This window comes from Bos indicus, chromosome 13 (assembly GCF_029378745.1).
Source record: "Bos indicus isolate NIAB-ARS_2022 breed Sahiwal x Tharparkar chromosome 13, NIAB-ARS_B.indTharparkar_mat_pri_1.0, whole genome shotgun sequence".
Lineage (NCBI taxonomy): Eukaryota > Metazoa > Chordata > Mammalia > Artiodactyla > Bovidae > Bos > Bos indicus.
Window position 1 is genome coordinate 5,237,552 of NC_091772.1, and position 18,774 is coordinate 5,256,325.

Genomic DNA, 18,774 nt, shown 5'->3' on the forward strand with positions numbered 1-18,774 from the left:
GTGCTGCAGTCCATGGGGTCCCAAAGAGATGGACACGACTGAGTGACTGAACTGAACTGAACTGAATATTATTAGGAATCATGATCTCAGGAATCATACTAAAATTCCCTGTACATCCTCAGGAAAATTCCAGGATAGGCTGGCTAGTATCATTCCTTTTTCAGAGATGCTGAAGTTAAGTGCTTGCCTGAGGTCTTAGAGCTAACTTTAATTAAAAGAATCTTCACTTATACCCAAAGGTCTTAATCCACTGAGCATCCCCACCAATTAAAAAAATAGCCAATATTGACTAAGCCAAGTCCTTCAACAATGACCACAGGTCACATTTCTTAATCCAAGGTGCCAGACCCTCTTCTAAGTGCTTACACACTCCCTGTGTCACTATTCACCCCTGAAGAGATGAAGAAATATAGACCCTGAGGTTCAGGGCATGCTGATCCATGGTTGTCTGATGTGCGGGTGGAGAGGCAGCCTGGCTCCAGGTGGGCAGCCTTAGTCACCACACAATCCACCTCTTACATGTTCCATCACTGAATCCAGTGCTTCACAAAGTTGAGCCTGACTGGGAAGCACAGAGGGGCTTGTACAGATTTGACAACCCCATCCCTAGAGCCTGGAGTTCAGCAGGTGTGGGACAGACTCAGCATCTGCATTTTGGCACACCTGGAGAGGGCATGAAGCCCCACACCCTCTCCCCTCACGTTTCTCCATGTATTTCTCTCACTGCTCAGGAGTTATAACCTTTTGTAATAAACTGGTAATCTAATGGGGGGGAAAGGGCACAATATTTTCTGAATTATCCCCAGATGTTGCCACTACTCACTAAAATGTTGTCTCCTAATGTTATCTTATGGACTAGACAGTAAGGTAAGTGGCTTTAAAAATAATAACAAGACTAAGATTTTAAAGATGATAATAAAATATTCTCATATTTGCTCCAATATAGAGATGTTTTTGCTGATAAAAGGGGTGATTAACCCTAGGATGATTTGCAATCTTTGATAGAGAATAAATGATAAGGCTTTAAGAAAAAGAAAGAATCTGCATTTTGAGCAAGTGCCCAGATTTTGTGGATGTTGCTCATTCAGGAACTGCTCTTCAAGGGGAGGTAATTTTAACCTCCAAGCACCCAGGATGAGGAAGATGCTATCATCTCCTTGAGTTCCAGGGTGGCTTAAAGGTTACATTGTCTCCAACGAGTGGCACAGGGCAGGTGTCAATCAATGAATCTTGAATAAAGCAGTGAAATGACTTGCACAGCATCATGCAGCTGAATGGCACTCTGAAGACTAAATTTACACTGTCATTCCAGAGACAAAGCATGTAGGGACTCCCCAGATTGCTTTTGAAGAATGTTAGACCAGCAGGACATCCAAGAAGCTGAGATTCAGGTGTCCTCCAGCTCTCACAAGACCTAGAATAGCTTCCTGCATGTAAAGATCACCCAAAAATCATCTGCTAAATTGAACTGAAGTGGTATATTCCTCATTCTTCTCCCTGGAGTAAATATTCAATAATTATGTTAAATTAGGAAATACTTGCTTCTTGTTTTCTTCCAGCATGTGGTCCTTTCTCTCAGGGATCACAATTTAATTTGCTTGCCACAGTGTGCTTTTGTATATACTATTACCAATAGAACTTATTATTTTTTTTTTTTCATTTAGACTAACCCTGGAAGACAGAAAATGTTTAACGGTTTCTTATTCATTCCTGGTTAACTTGAGCAATATAGGTATGTGATAAATATCTAGTTCAACTTCCACTGTTAGTAACAATGAAACATTACCATCCCTTGATATGTTTCCTCAGAGGAAGTGAGAGCATTCAATCACACTTCATCCTATTCACCCTCCTGTGTGAAAGTTAGGTAGATATTTTTGGAAAATGGAAAGAAATCAAGGCACTGAGGTGGGAAATGGAACCCTACCATCACAGAAGCTTGGAATTCATACCACTCAGAATGTTGTAGGGCCTTTGCGTCACTTGGAAATTGAGCTGAGCCTCCAGTATTCTGGGTTTCCTTGGTAGCTCAGCTGGTAAAGAATCCGCCTGCAATGCAGGAGACCCTGGTTCAATTCCTGGGTTGGTAAGATCCGCTGGAGAAGGGATAGGCTACCCACTCCAGTATTCTTGGGCTTCCCTGGTGGCTCAGCTGGTAAAGAATCTACCTGCAATGCGGGAGACCTGTGTGTGATCCCTGGGTTAGGAAGATCCCCTGGAGAAAGGAACAGCTACCTACTCCAATATTCTGGCCTGGAGAATTCCATGGACTGTATAGTCCATGGGGTCACAAAAAGTTGGACACGACTGAGCGACTTTCACTCTGGGGTTCTGGATAATGTGTTTATGGAAAAAAGAGTTTTGTACACTATGCCAGAGAGATGCCGCCATCTTCCCTGTCCTCCTTCGTTTGGCCTGATTTTCCCTCCTGATATTTCTATCCCCAGCACAGGCACCTTCATTCTCCCAGGGCAAAGGGCCATGGGGTCTGTGCCGCCCTCGGTTCCCTTCCACTGGTCCACCGTCACATCCCATCAGTGACTCTATCCTCAGGCGTCACTCTATCCATAGCTGCGGCTGTCAGTGAGCCCCTAGACACGTGGAGCCGCTTCCGCCAGCTCAGCATGCCTGTCTAGCAGGGTGTGCCACTTTGCTTCCAGTGGTCTGTACCTGAGGTCTGCTTCAGAAAGCGCCCTGAGACTACAGGAACTCTTCACTCTGGTGCCTGGGGGTTTATATCACCCTAGGCTTGGCCCACCACCAAGGGGTGACCAGGGCAGAAGGAAAAAAGCCCAGCTCCGTACTGCCAAATGAAACAAACCCCAAGACGGTGCTGATGCTCCAGAGTGCCCCGTGGGGCGAGCCTGGGGCAGGGGCTTCACTGAAAGCTCCCTCTGGCCTGTCTCTTCTCCTTCTCTGACTTGTTTCCCTCCCCATCACTGGTTTCTGCTGAGAGCATCTCCATGGGAAGTTCCTTTCTATGGACCCTTGCCTAGAGAGCCCGCCCCAGAACAGTCTAGTGGAGTGTCCGCCTTTCCACTCTGGAAGCTACCACCTTAGTTCATGATCCACCATGGAAGTACCCGGATCACCATCTCAGCTCCTGACTCATCCTGCTCACCGACTGTTCCACATCATCCTAAGGATGTCCCTGAACACTGCACTCCTCTGATCAAAAGGCAGTGATCATTGCTCATCTGCTGTGGGATCAAAGACAAACTCAGCCCGAAGTTCAGAGCCCTCCACACCACGACTCCAATCCATCAATCATTAACTCCGCAGATTAACTCCTGCCATTGTATGAAACTCAATGCGGACAAGCCCCCACCCTACTTTCTCAGCCCCCTCCTTTGCTCAGAGCTGTTCTGTCACTCTAAGAGGGCCTCTCGTTTTATCTAAGTAACAAGTCATTCAAGTCCATCTCAAAGGCCTTTTCTATTATGAATACCTTCCCTTGTTTTTATTAGTTTCCTCTTGCTGTCATAAGAAGTTACACCACAGATTTAATGGCTTAACACACACTGATTATCTTGCAGTTCTGTAGGTAAAAAATCAAGGCAGGCTCACCTCAGCCCTTTACTAAAGATTCCCAAGGAGGAGGTCGATGTGTGGACCAGCTGGGCTCTTACCTGGAGGTTTCATTTATTTATTTTTGGGGGCAGGTTGGGGGTGGGGGGATCTATTCTACAACTCCTTTGGGTTGTTAGCAGAATTCTATCCCTTCGGGTTGTAGTAGTGAAGTCCGTGGCCCCTCTGTTGAGAAAGCCAGTCCCTGTCAAGCTTAGGTTCTCTTTGACTTCCCCTTCTGTCATATCCCTTCTGCCTTCAATCAAGAAAGTTCTCTGCTCCTAATAGATCGTGTGGTTAGACTGAGCCACCCAGATAATCCAGGACAATTTCCCCTCCCCCATCTCACGGTCCATAACCTTAATCACATCTGCAGAGTCCCTTTCACCAGGTAACCTAACACATTCATAGGTTCCACAGTTGACAGTGTGAGCATCTTTGTGGGGGCGAGTCTGCTAGTCACATTCCCCACCCCCATAAAAATGGTCTCTTCCCACTCTGAAATCCTATTTTCCTTCCTATCTCCCTTACGGTAATTTTTCCTCACAATAAAAAGTAGGAATTCTAACACTTCAGTTGTGCTTACAGGCAACTCTTCCAAGCACTTTACACATTTGGACCCACTGAATCTTTGTGACAACACTTTGAGGTCAGGACTATCATCATCTCCATTTCACTGAGGAGGAAACAGAGACATAAGGAGACTTATAAGCCGACAAACGGTAGAACCAAGTATGGCAGAGCTGATGCTATGTGCGTGCCAACTAACTGTCCTTCCAGCTCCATGGGAGGACTTCACTTCCAACTGCCCCTGCGTCAAGGTGGGGCCGCGTGATCAGTTCTGGCCACTGGAAGATGGGAAGAAGGGCTGATGGTCATTTTTCTAGCTTGGCCCTTCAAATACATGGCACAGTTTTCTTTGTGTTTTCTCTTTCTCTCTGGCTAGAAGCAAATGACCCCATGATGGCAGAGCCACACCATGAAGAGCCTGGGCCTCTGAGTCAGTGCTTACAGGATGAGGGGGCCAGGAGGTCCTCTTGCCGGGGCAGTGGCATGTGAGTTAGGTCACCTCCTGGGCTTACATCACTGGGATTTTGGGGATCTTTGTTACAGCAGCTAGAAATACTTCCTTTGATGAATACACCAACTTTCAAGCGTAGGAAGACTGGCTCTGGAGTCTGTGCCCTTAATGGAAATGCTGTGCCTTCCCTCTTCTTTTCCTGAAGAACAATACCTCTGGGATTACTGGATGAACCCAGCCTTTATGGAGATAACGTAAGGGTGATGTAACGTGTTCACCTTACACTGTGCTGGTCGCTCAGATACTTCTGAGTCTGGGAGGCTGGAGTCTGCTCACTCCCTTTCCCCCTCTTCTCACACTTATGCACTGTTTAATATACAGGCAACAAACACTTGTTGGGTTAAATGTAGTAGATGGGCTTTTCTGAGTACACTGATACATACACATTACCAGATGTAAACCAGACAGCCAGTAGGAATTCACTGTATGATGCACAGAACCCAAAGCCGGCGCTCAGTGACAGTGCAGAGGGTTGTGGTGGGAGGCGGGAGGGAGGTTCAGGAGGGAGGGAATACACGCATATCTGTGGCTGGTTCATGTTGCTGTATGGCAAAAACCAACACAGTACTGTAAATCAATTATCCTCCAATTAAAACTTTTTAAAAAGATGACGTTTTCTAAACAAATTAGTTATATAAAATAATTTCAGAGAAAATAGTCCATGTATCAATATTTGAAAAAAATCACTCACTTGCAGATAGTCAGAGACCATCCTATTGACACAGAACCTGCTTAAAGGTAAAAGCTAAAGTGCTCTTACCTGTTTGCTTACACCTGCCAGGTGGTACTTCCTTGTAACAAGTTTATCAGGAAGAAACTTAGGTTACATGGGAAATATCAAAATATAGTAGAGACTTCTGACAGAGTATTTTGCCTAATGATAAATGTGGTGATTTTACAGGTTCTGTGTCCTCTCCAAGCAGTGAAATAAAGAAGGTCACTTTCTCTCACATTAAAGGTCATAATATAGAGGAAACCCTTTGGTCTTCCCAATAAGAGCGTTCAAACAGAATAATTATACCCATTTCACTTTGGATTTTTCATCAGTTTACATAATCTGGTGATGTTTGCTAGGCAGGAAAACCAGCAGAAAAGAGTGGGATGACTGAAATAAACAATCCCACTGTAATTCCCCCAGCTTAAGATGACAGATTCTCAGCAGGAGCAAGAAATGGACTTAAAAATCAAAGAAACAAAGAAACAGAAATACAAACTGTTTGCTTATTACAATACCAAATGTCGGAAGTCTAGCATAAATACATTCTGGTGTGGCCTCAAAGCAATATGCTTCTAAAATGCTCCTAAATGACTCTAGAGCCTCTAAAATTTATAAATCCCACCTTTCATTCCATCCATGCCCTACATCTACTTACTAACATCCTAGAATGTAAATAAAGCCTTTTAAATTTTACATTTAAGCAGATGTTTTCATATGAGTTTATCTTCATACCTATCAATATATTTAAATATTAAATTTTGTACTTATAAATGTATATATTATTCTTCAAATCTGTGCATATATTTTTCTTTTAAATGCTAATATGGATATATGCTACAACTTGGGTTGCCAAATTATAAACATTTGCATAAATGTTTATCTACAGTCATGATGATGAATGCTTTGCCCTCCAGCACCTGCCCCTCACCCCCAAGTTCCAGACCCAAATTTTTACTGTGCAGTAGACCTCTCCTTCTTGGGCAAACTCCAGGAGATGGTGCAGGACAGGAAAGCCTGGCATGCTGCAGTCCTCGGGGTCGAGAAGGGTCAGACACGACTTTGCAACCAACAAGAACAACAAAGACCTCTCGGCAAGTATTCTATAGCATACAAGACTCTCACAGCCCCAAATCAATTCCATCATTTCCTCTCCAAAATGTACTCTTCCAGGGATAGTCCTGATCTGGTTGATAGTGCTGGCATCACCCAGAAGCCTGATATAACAAGGAATAAAGGCGCTTTTCTCCATTCCCTCCTTTCCCCTTTCTCCCATGCTTAAACAATCATCACAGCCCCTAGAACTGACCTATGAAACGTTTTCTTTAAACTCCTTACTTAACGCTCTAAAATGCCTTAATCAATGTGTACTAGGTCCCTGCCCTTGTGTTTCTGTACAATTACACTGTAATGAGAAAAGCCAGAAAATAGACCAGAAAAAAAAAAAAAAAGGAAGAAAGGGAAGGGGGACGGGAGGGAGGGGGAAGGGAGGGAGGAATTAAAAAGAGGTGAAATGCACTCAGATAAATGCTGTGAAGAGAAGGAAACAAGGATGTGATGAACATGAGCCAAGGTAAGCTCTGGATGGGAAAGGAAAGAGAAGAAAGGTGTCTCTGAAGAGACGACCTCTGAACTGCGAGCAGAAGGATGAGAAAGGGCAGCTGCGGGCGGCCAGCAGGAGGCAGGAGAGCCCCCCGGGTGCGGGTGCGGCAGAGCGGAGCTCAGAGAGGGGCGCTGCGGGCTCAGGGCTCAGGGAAGCAGTGCGAATGCAGGACAGAGGGCAGCGCCCAAGGGGGAGACAGAGGACGTGACACCAGAGAGAAGGGCGGGGCCAGCTCCTTGAGAGCCTTCCACTCCCTGCCACCAGCGGAGTCTGCTAGAACAGGGCTTCAAGCCGGAACAATGCGGTCTGGGTTATGGTTGGTGGAGAAGGACGCTGGCTGCTCTCTAGCTCATACTAGTCTACGCTCTGCTTCTCTGGATTTGCCTTATCTGGGAAATCAGAGTGGGAAAGGGAAAAAGTCGGAGGCTATCTTCATCATCGAGGCAGGAAAGGCATCAGCTTCGACTAGAATTTCTGCAGCAGATGTAGCGAAGCGTTGCCAGGCTCAGAACATTCCTGCGTGGGGAACCGGGTGTGCTCGCTAATGGAATTGCTGTCTGTATGGGTGTCGGGGTGGGGGCTGAGGGTGTAGACAGAAAAAGGAGAATAGAGGATGGCTCTTTTGTCTTGGGCTGAGCAAACGTTCTCTCTCCCATGGCCCCTGCCTTAGTCAAGGTACCTCATAACTTTAGCCGGGAAGAAACTGAAGTCCTGTCTTGATCTCGAATTGTTTTTTTCCCTGTCTCCCATTCTCCCCACTCAGTCCTCTTCAAAATTATCCTCCGTATTATCCTGTCAACCTCAGAATCATTTCCCTGAAGAACTGGATCAGTCATGCTCTGGTTAGGACGCAAGAATGCACACTAAGTATTGTCAGAGAGGATTTAACAAAGGGAACTTTTTACTCAGGGCGTAAAACGAGGCTTGGAGATAAAATCAGATATTAGCGACTTCAACACGATTGTCAGTTTTAGGGTTAATTAAGATCATGAATATGTGAAAGATACAGTTACTACAGTTACTCCCCTAAAGGCTGAGCTAAACAGAGGGGAAAGTGGGGACCCTAGAACTCTGGAGCTTAAAGAGGTTCCTAAATGTCCTAGATTCCAGACTTATTATTCTCTGAATCTATTGTGTTCTTTGGAATCTACTCTCCTTTCCACTCCAATGGACCACATTCTGTCAGTTGAGCTATTTCAAATCCTGAAAGATGATGCTATGAAAGTGCTGTACCCAATATGCCAGCAAATTTGGAAAACTCAGCAGTGGCCACAGGACTGGAAAAGGTCACTTTTCATTCCAATCCCAAAGAAAGGCAATGCCAAAGAATGCTCAAACTACCACACAATTGCACTCATCTCACACGCTAGTAAACTAATGCTCAAAATTCTCCAAGCCAGGCTTCAGCAGTACATGAACCGTGAACTTCCAGATGTTCAAGCTGGTTTTAGAAAAGGCAGAGGAACCAGAGACCAAATTGCCAACATCCGCTGGATCATGGAAAAAGCAAGAGAGTTCCAGAAAAACATCTATTTCTGCTTTATTGACTATGCCAAAGCCTTTGACTGTGTGGATCATAATAAACTGTGGAAAATTCTGAAAGAGATGGGAATATCAGACCACCTGATCTGCCTCTTGAGAAATTTGTATGCAGGTCAGGAAGCAACAGTTAGAACTGGACATGGAACAACAGACTGGTTCTAAATAGGAAAAGGAGTACGTCAAGGCTGTATATTGTCACCCTGCTTATTTAACTTCTATGCAGAGTACATCATGAGAAATGCTGGACTGAAAGAAACACAAGCTGGAGTCAAGATTGCCGGGAGGAATATCAATAACCTCAGATATGCAGATGACACCACCCTTATGGCAGAAAGTAAAGAGGAACTCAAAAGCCTCTTGATGAAAGTGAAAGTGGAGAGTGAAAAAGTTGGCTTAAAGCTCAGCATTCAGAAAACGAAGATCATGGCATCCGGTCCCATCACTTCATGGGAAATAGATGGAGAAACAGTGGAAACAGTGTCAGACTTTATTTTGGGGGGCTCCAAAATCACTGCATATGGTGGCTGCAGCCATGAAATTAAAAGACGCTTACTCCTTGGAAGGAAAGTTATTTCCAACCTAGATAGCATATTGAAAAGCAGAGACATTACTTTGCCAACAAAGGTCCGTCTAGTCAAGGCTATGGTTTTTCCAGTGGTCACATATGGATGTGAGAGTTGGATGATGAAGAAAGCTGAGCGCCGAAGAATTGGTGCTTTTGAACTGTGGTGTTGGAAAAGACTCTTTTTTTTTTTTTTTTTTTAAACTTTACAATATTGTATTGGTTTTGCCATATATCAAAACCACTATGAGGTACCATTTCACGCCAGTCAGAATGGCTGCAATTCAAAAGTCTACAAGCAATAAATGCTGGAGAGGGTGTGGAGAAAAGGAAACCCTCTTACACTGTTGGTGGGAATGCAAACTAGTATAGCCACTATGGAGAACAGTGTGGAGATTCCTTAAAAAACTGGAAATAGAACTGCCTTATGATCCAGCAATCCCACTGCTGGGCATACACACTGAGGAAACCAGAATTGAAAGAGACACGTGTACCCCAATGTTCATTGCAGCACTATTTATAATAGCCAGGACATGGAAGCAACCTAGATGTCCATCAGCAGATGAATGGATAAGAAAGCTGTGGTACATAAACACAATGAAGTATTACTCAGCCATTAAAAAGAATACATTTGAATCAGTTCTAATGAGGTGGATGAAACTGGAGCCTATTATACACAGCGAAGTAAGCCAGAAAGAAAAACACCAATACAGTATACTAATGCATATATATGGAATTTAGAAAGATGGTAACAATAACCCTGTATACAAGACATCAAAAGAGACACTGATGTATAGAACAATCTTTTGGACTCTGTGAGAGAGGGAGAGGGTGGGATGATTTGGGAGAATGGCATTGAAATATGTATAATATCATATATGAAACGAGTCGCCAGTCCAGGTCCGATGCATGATACTGGATGCTTGGGGCTGGTGCACTGGGACAACCCAGAGGGATGGTATGGGGAGGGAGGAGGGAGGAGGGTTCAGGATGGGGAACACATGTGTACCTGTGGATAAGAATCTTGAAAGTCCCTTGGAGACTTTCCAAGTCCCAAGGAGATCCAACCAGTCCATTCTAAAGGAGATCAGTCCTGGGATTTCTTTGGAAGGAATGATGCTAAAGCTGAAACTCCAGTACTTTGGCCACCTCATTGGAAGAGTTGACTCATTGGAAAAAAACTCTGATGCTGGGGGGGATTTGGGGCAGGAGGAGAAGGGGACGACAGAGGATGAGATGGCTGGATGGCATCACCAACTTGATGGACGTGAGTCTGAGTGAACTCCGGGAGTTGATGGACAGGGAGGCCTGGCGTGCTGCGATTCATGGTGTCGCAAAGAGTCGGACACGACTGAGCGACTGAACTGACTGAACTGAACTCCTTTGCAAATGTCATTGATGCTGAGATTTCACTCCCTCTGCACAGGAAATAGTTCTGGAAAGCCACTCTTCAAGCAGAGTAAATCACACTCTCTTCTTTGATAGCCTTGTGCTTCCAAAGCTCTACGTCAGCATGTATCATATGGCACTGTCATGGATCTACTTATGGAGCTGGCTTCCCCCCAGGACTATGAATTTCATGCAGGTAATAATTATGAACTGAAGACTTCTCAGCATACCTCTAAAGATGCTGGTTGAATTGATGGTAACCGCAGACAGGCCAGGAGATCCACACTGGTACTTAGATGAAGTTCAAATTAGAGCGAAAGGGTAAATACCACCCACCTCTTCCATAGAAAAGGATACAGAGTGGTGGTAATTTTACTTGTATGACATCTACTGTTAGTTCTTGTGCCATAAAAAACCACTTTGTGGTTAGCTCAGCTGTCTGTGGGTTCAGGGTTTCAGCTGGGCTCAGGGGAGTGGTCCTTCTGGACTCACTAGGCTCAGCCACTCGTCTCTGGTCAGCTACAGGTAGGCGAGGGGCTGCTAGCCTAGGAGAGCTTGTGTCTGTACAGTATGAAACCTCCCCTCCAGCAGGTTAGGCTGGACATGGATAATGGGCAGGGCCCAAGACCAGGGAAGGCTATGCTTGCAATAGTTCACCATCACTTCTGCTGCAATCTATCAGCCAAAGCAAATCACAAGGGCAGACAAAACTCAAGAAGTGGAGAAATGACCCCATCTTAGTCATTAGGCATATGGGATCTTAGTTCCCCAACCAGGGATCAAATGCCTGCAGAGGAAGCATGGAGTCTTAAGCCCTGGACTACTAGGGAAGTCTCTCTCACTCTCTTACTTGAGAACTTATGTCGAGCAAGTGAAGTGAAGTCACTCAGTTGTGTCTGACTCTTTACGACCCCATGGACTGTAGCCCACCAGGCTCTTGGTCCACGGGATTTTCCAGGCATGAATACTTGAGTGGGTTGCCAGTTCCTTCTCCAGGGGATCTTCGCGACCCAGGGATTGAACCCAGTCTCCCGCATTATAGGCAGATGCTTTACCGTCTGAGCTACCAGGAAGCCCTACCTTGAGCAAAAGCCTGTGTTAACCAAAGGGAGAGGCTAACCAAGTGGAGCAGAGTCCAGTGGTCCTTGCTAAAATCATCCTAGACTAGTCTACACTCTGCCAGCTCTCACACATGAACGATAGGGCAGCAAAGGCCAGCAGAGTAGCTGCCCAACCCACAGTGAACCACAGACACATGAGTGAGCTGAGCCAACACAACAGGTACAATCATAAACCCGTACTTTCAGTTTTGGGGTGGTTTGTTATGTGTCTGTAGCTAACTAATAGGAAACTTATTACCAACCTGCCATAATGTTAATATCTATGCTGTCCTAAAGTAATTGTTCAGGAGCTGCTGTTTTTAATTTATTATCAACAGTATTTTCTTGAGTCTCCCATCGATACACACAATCTCTTTCTTTCTCATCCTTATAATGTCCGTGGCCAGTTTTGCCTTCATGCTTTTTGAAAGGGGAATATATACAGCCTAGAGCTCAAGTCAGCTATGTTACCTATTTTTCAGCAGAATCAATAGGCAGAGCAGTTTCCACAGTCAGACAGACCCATGATTAATCCTGGTTCTGACACCAGCTGGCAGTGTGTCTCTGGGCAAGTTATTTTATCTGTAAGCTGAAGATGATGCAAACCTAGCACCCCCACATAAAGCTGTCCAGGTCGAGTACTGTACAAATCCAAATGTCACCAACTGTTGTTCTTCAGCACATCATCCTCATGGCCAGATACAGCAGGCCTGTTTGGGGGGTAAATAAGAGATGCTTTGTATTGTGTTGACCAAAATGTTCCTTCAGTTTTAAGTAAAAATAAAAGATACATTCTTCACTTTCATCAAAAACGTCATTGAACAACATATTCACCATTTTGTTCTACTACCTTCTGCTATTTTTCAGGCAACTTGAATTTACATCTTCCCAGAACTTTTTATCTTTTTGAGCAAAGAATTGTCCCAGGAGCCTTTTGCATTCTGCCAGGGAATTAAAATTTTTTCCATTAAGAGAATTTTATAAAGACCTAAATAAATGGAAATCCAAAGGGGTGATGTCTGGTGGATATGGCGAATGAATCAGAACTTCCCAGCAGTTCCCTTCTAATGGTTTTTGACTGCTTATCAAAGAAATATGCAATCTTGCTTTATCCCGATGGAAGATTATGTGTGTTCAGTTGACTAATTCTGGACACTTTGGGTCAATTGCTGCTTTCAGTTGGTCTAACTGGGAGCAGCACTTGTTGGAATTAATCACTTGATTTTCTACAAGGAGCTCATGATAGAGGACTCCCTTCCAACCCCACTACAAACACAGCATCACCTTCTTTGGATGAAGACGGGCTTTTGATGTGCCTGGCGGTGGTTGATGTCACTTGCCCCATGATCTCCTCCATTCCATGCTACTGTACAGTGTCCACTTTTTATCATCTATCGCAACTTGTCTTAAAAAAAACAACGTTTTTGTTACATATAAGTAGAGAATCGCATGTGGAAATAGAGTCAAGAAGGTTTTTTCCACTTATGTGGAACCCAAACATCAAAATGATGAACATAACCAAGCTGGTGCAAATGATTTTCAGCACTTGATTTGGATATTTTGAGTGTGCCAGCTATCTCTCACGTGGTATAATGTTAACTGTTCTTAATCAGTGTCTTGATTTTTTCACTATCAACTTCAACTTGTGTATCTGACCATGGAGCATAGTCCAGTGAGAAATTCCCAGCATGAAACTTTACAAACCACCTTTGACAGGATCCGTCACAGTACCTTCTCAATACACTGCATAAACTTTTTACTGCATTTCAGTTGCTTTTTTTAAACCTTTCTTGAAATAATAAAGCATAATAAGCCCAACATTTTTCTTTTTTTTTTCTTCCATCCTTAATATTAAAATGGCTACACAAAAATTCACCAATTTTGGTAAGTTTGTTTTTTTTAAGTGCACATGGATAAGATAGCTTTCACAATTACAATTTCATAAAATTGTTTCAAATGAAGTTAAAGACAGCTAAGTGCTGCTAGAGCCAGCTCACAGGGAAAGCAAATGAACTTTTTGGCCAACCCAGTACACAGCAGGCATTCACTTTCTTTCTTTCTGTTTCCCAACATCCAGACATACTAATAGTACTCAGTGAACTAGCTCCTGAGCCAAATCGGGCCCATTTTGCATTTTATGAATAAAATGTTTTTTGAACACAGCCATACCCATGTTTATGCTTACTTCTGCTTTGTATATAGTGACAGAGATGAGTAGTTACATCCCCACACACAGCCTGACAAAGCCTAAAATACTTATGATCTGGCTGGCCCGTTAGAGAAAAAACTTACTGATCCCAGCAATAAACTTCTATACCTCAAGTTTTTGTTGTAGATAAAAACCACCTGGAAATCTTATTTAAAACACAGATTCTTTGGGTCCTTCCAGCCAGAGACTCTGAATCAGTACATCTGGGTGAGACCTGAGAAGCCGCATTTCTAACAACCATCCAAGTGATATTGATGCTGCCAGCTTGGGAACCACGCTTTAAGTGGTGCTACACTAACCATCTGCAGTAACTTAATTGTGCTAAATCCCTAGTTTTTAAATGGTGAGGTATTAGCACACTGAAAACCCAGACAAACAGAAGCCACTTTGTGAAAAGGCTCAAAAAGCAGAAGGAATGGAGCAATTAGCAAACTGTAAGCCATTTTAAGTACAAGGTTCTTTATGGGTAATTCATGTTTATTCACAGAAGGAAAAAGTTAATCTAGGCCAGAGACAGTAACCACCAGCCAAAGTCGGAAGTCACAACACAAAGACAAAATAAGAATGTAAAGCAGGCTCTAATTATTGGCCAGTGCACAAAATGAAAATGCCGTCTCAAGGTTTTCTTAAATTAGAAGCTTTGGCTCCTCCTAATTGTGCCATTTGTCCAACTCTCTCTAAAATATCTAATAATGGTGCATTCAGTGATAACCACATACTCCATGGCTCAAAATAATTTATATTTTTCCCCACTAATAACAGATTGCAGATGCTTGTCTGGCAGTCCTCAAGATTTCAGACTGATTACTAATGAAGCGACTTACTTAAGATACACCAGGTCAGATCTGTTGTGATCCAATGAATGGTATTTGAAAACCCTCCTATAATGAGCCTTTATAAATTATTATAATTAAGCTGGTTGTTATTAGCCTGCCCTTCCTTGATCTCTAGTTTAATTTCCTTCAGTGATTTCTTTCTTCTATCCATCTCTCTACTTCAGTGCTTAAAATTTTTAAAAAGGTAAATTATTTTCTTTTAAAATTGCATAATGTACTTTAATTTAACTTGATCATTTAGATCATACCACTGTATTAGTAGGAAAGTAACCCAAAACTATTTCGAGTCCATTTTAAATATGGAATAAGCTTCAAAGAGCAAAGGCTCTTAAAAGGGGCTGTGGGAGAGTTTACAGTCACGTCTGTGTCCAGCCCAAAGGCATAAAGTTAAAAGTAAATGCTAGTTTCTGTGATGTGAGCCCTTAGAGGGGAGACCTGAAACCAAAATACCACAACCTCATGTGCAAATTCAAAGATTTATTAAGTCTTATGACTAAACATGCACCCATGCACTCTAACGGAATTGTCCTTACAGCTCATGATGTCTTCCTGAAATAAAACCTCAAGCCAACTACAGTTTAGAAAAAAGAAGTGCTTTGGATGGAGAAAAATCTGGTGTGTGTCTTGGTTCTACCTCCTACTTTCTTCCTCCTCCTTCTCTTCCCTCTTCTTTCTTTAGCTGCAGTCCCTTGACTAACTTTCCTAATGCATTACCTTTTCATTTTTAAAATAGATTGAAAATTCCTGCGTTACAAACTTCACAAGTTCCAGAATGACTGAGTTCAGTTCAGCTGCTCAGTCATCTCCAACTCTTTGCAACCCCATAGACTGCTGACGCCAGGCCTCCCTGTCCATCACCAACTCCCAGAGTTTACACAAACTCATGTCCATTGAGTCAGTGATGCCATCCAATTATCTCATACTCTGTCATCCCCTTCTCCCACATTCAATCTTTCCCAGCATCAGGGTCTTTTCAAATGAGTCAGCTCTTCACATCAAGTGGCCAAAGTACTGGAGATTCAGCTTCAACATCAGTCCTTCCAATGAACACTCAGGGCTGATATCCTTTAGGATGGACTGATTGGATCTCCTTACAGTCTAAGAAACTCTCAACAGTCTTCTCCAACACCACAGTTCAAAAGCATCAATTCTTCAGTGCTCAGCTTTCTTTACAGTCCAACTCTCACATCTATACATGACTACTGGAAAAACCATAGCCCTGACTAGATGGACCTTTGTTGGCAAAGTAAAGTCTCTGCTTTTGAATATGCTGTCTAGGTTGGTCATAGATGGGAGCAAGCATCTTTTAATATCATGGCTGCAGTCACCATCTGCAGTGATTTTGGAGCCCACCAAAATAAAGGAGGTCGCCATTAACCCCACCATACAGCTGCCATAACTTACACAGTATGGGAAACAGACTCTTGGAGGGCACAACAGAACCTTGTGCACCAGGACCCAGGAGAAAGGAGCAGTAACCCCACAGGAGAATGTCCTGGACTTGCCTGTGTTGGTGGTGGCCTGTTGCAGGGTTGGGGGCACTGAGTGTAGTAGTGCATGCATGGGACCTTTTGAGGGAGGTCACCATTATCTTCGTTATCTCCACCATAGTTTCAGTTCAGTTCAGTCACTCAGTCGTGTCCAGCTCTTTGCCACCCCATGAATTGCAGCACGGCAGGCCTCCCTGACCATCACCAACTACCAGAGTTCACCCAAACTCTTGTCCATTGAGTCGGTGATGCCATCCAGCCATCTCATCCGCTGTCATCCCCTTCTCCTCCTGCTCCCAATCCCTCCCAGCATCAGAGTCTTTTCCAATGAGTCAACTCTTCGCATGAGTTGGCCAACTGTCACATCCTTACATGACCACAGGAAAAACCATAGCCTTGACTAGACGAACCTTTGTTGGCAAAGTAATGTCTCTGCTTTTCAATATGCTATCTAGGTTGGTCATAACTTTCCTTCCAAGGAGTAAGCGTCTTTTAATTTCATGGCTGCAGTCACCATCTGTAGTGATTTTGGAGCCCAGAAAAATAAAGTCTGACACTGTTTCCACTGCTTCCCCATCTATTTCCCATAAAGTGGTGGGACCGTATGCCATGATCTTTGTTTTCTGAATGTTGAGCTTTAAGCCAACTTTTTCACTCTCCACTTTCACTTTCATCAAGAGGCTTTTGAGTTCCTCTTCACTTTCTGCCATAAGGGTGGTGTCATCTGCATATCTGAGGTTATTGATATTTCTCCCCGCAATCTTGATTCCAGTTTGTGTTTCTTTCAGTCCAGCGTTTCTCATGATGTACTCTGCATATAACTTAAATAAACAGGGTGACAGTATACAGCCTTGACGAACTTCTTTTCCTATTTGGAACCAGTCTGTTGTTCCACGTCCAGTTCTAACTGTTGCTTCCTGACCTGCATACAGATTTCTCAAGAGGCAGATCAGGTGGTCTAGTATTCCCATCTCTTGAAGAATTTTCCACAGTTGATTGTGATCCACACAGTCAAAGGCTTTGGCATAGTCTGGTTTTTCTGGAACTCTCTTGCTTTTTCCATGATCCAGCGGATGTTGGCAATTTGATCTCTGGTTCCTCTGCCTTTTCTAAAACCAGCTTGAACATCAGGAAGTTCACGGTTCACATATTGCTGAAGCCTGGCTTGGAGAATTTTGAGCATTACTTTACTAGCGTGTGAGATGAGTGCAATTATGCAATAGTTTGAACATTCTTTGTAATTGCCTTTCTTAGGGATTGGAATGAAAACTGACCTTTTCCAGTCCTGTGGCCACTGCTGAGTTTTCCAAATTTGCTGGCATATTGACTGCAGCACTTTCACAGCATCATCTTTCAGGATTTGGAATAGTTCAACTGGAATTCCATCACCTCCACTAGCTTTGTTCGTAGTGATGCTTTCTAAGGCCCACTTGACTTCACATTCCAATATGCTACTGGAGATCAGTGGAGAAATAACTCCAGAAAGAATGAAGGGATGGAGCCAAAGCAAAAACAATACCCAGCTGTGGATGTGACTGGTGATAGAAGCAAGGTCCAATGCTGTAAAGAGCAATATTGCATAGGAACCTGGAATGTCAGGTCCATAAATCAAGGAAAATTGGAAGTGGTCAAATAAGAGATGGCAAGAGTGAATGTCGACATTCTAGGAATCAGCGAACTGAAATGGACTAGAATGGGTGAATTTAACTCAGATGACCATTATATCTACTACTGTGGGCAGGAATCCCTCAGAAGAAATGGAGTGGCCATCATGGTCAACAAAAGAGTCCGAAATGCAGTACTTGGATGCAATCTCAAAAATGACAGAATAATCTCTGTTCGTTTCCAAGGCAAACCATTCAATATCACAGTAATCCAAGTCTATGCCCCAACCAGTAATGCTGAAGAAGCTGAAGTTGAGTGGTTCTATGAAGACCTACAAGACCTTTTAGAACTAACACCCAAAAAAGATGTCCTTTTCATTATAGGGGACTGGAATGCAAAAGTAGGAAGTCAAGAAACACCTGGAGTAACAGGCAAATTTGGCCTTGGAATACGGAATGAAGCAGGGCAAAGACTAATAGAGTTTTGCCAAGAAAATGCACTGGTCATAAAAAACACCCTCTTCCAACAACACAAGAGAAGACTCTACACATGGACATCACCAGATGGTCAACACCGAAATCAGATTGATTATATTCTTTGCAGCCTAAGATGGAGAAGCTCTATACAGTCAGCAAAAACAAGACCAGGAGCTGACTGTGGCTCAGACCATGAACTCCTTATTGCCAAATTCAGACTTAAATTGAAGAAAGTGGGGAAAACCACTAGACCATTCAGGTATGACCTAAATCAAATCCCTTATGATTCTACAGTGGAAGTGAGAAATAGATTTAAGGGCCTGGATCTGATACATAGAGTACCTGATGGACTATGAAATGAGGTTCGTGACATTGTACAGGAGACAGGGATCAAGACCATTCCCATAGAAAAGAAATGCAAAAAAGCAAAATGGCTGTCTGGGGAGGCCTTACAAATAGCTGTGAAAAGAAGAGAAGCAAAAAGCAAAGGAGAAAAGGAAAGACATAAGCATCTGAATGCAGAGTTCCAAAGAATAGCAAGAAGAGATAAGAAAGTCTTCTTCAGCCATCAATGCAAAGAAATAGAGGAAAACAATAGA

At 43.4% G+C, this 18,774-nt stretch overlaps 1 long non-coding RNA gene across 3 annotated transcripts in view; it reads right to left on the reverse strand.

Annotated features, from left to right (window-relative positions):
- The window catches only part of LOC139186433 (uncharacterized), a 243,668-nt gene that overhangs the window by 177,939 nt on the left and 46,955 nt on the right, over window positions 1-18,774 (reverse strand). The window contains exons 3-4 of one of the 3 annotated variants that reach the window (XR_011569968.1): window positions 12,844-12,964; window positions 6,850-12,269 (exon numbers count right to left, since the gene is read on the reverse strand). The exons of the other annotated variants lie outside the window; for them this stretch is intronic. This is a non-coding gene — a long non-coding RNA (uncharacterized lncRNA). Of the gene's footprint in view, window positions 1-6,849; window positions 12,270-12,843; window positions 12,965-18,774 lie in introns of those variants that run through there. 3 annotated transcript variants of the gene reach the window in all.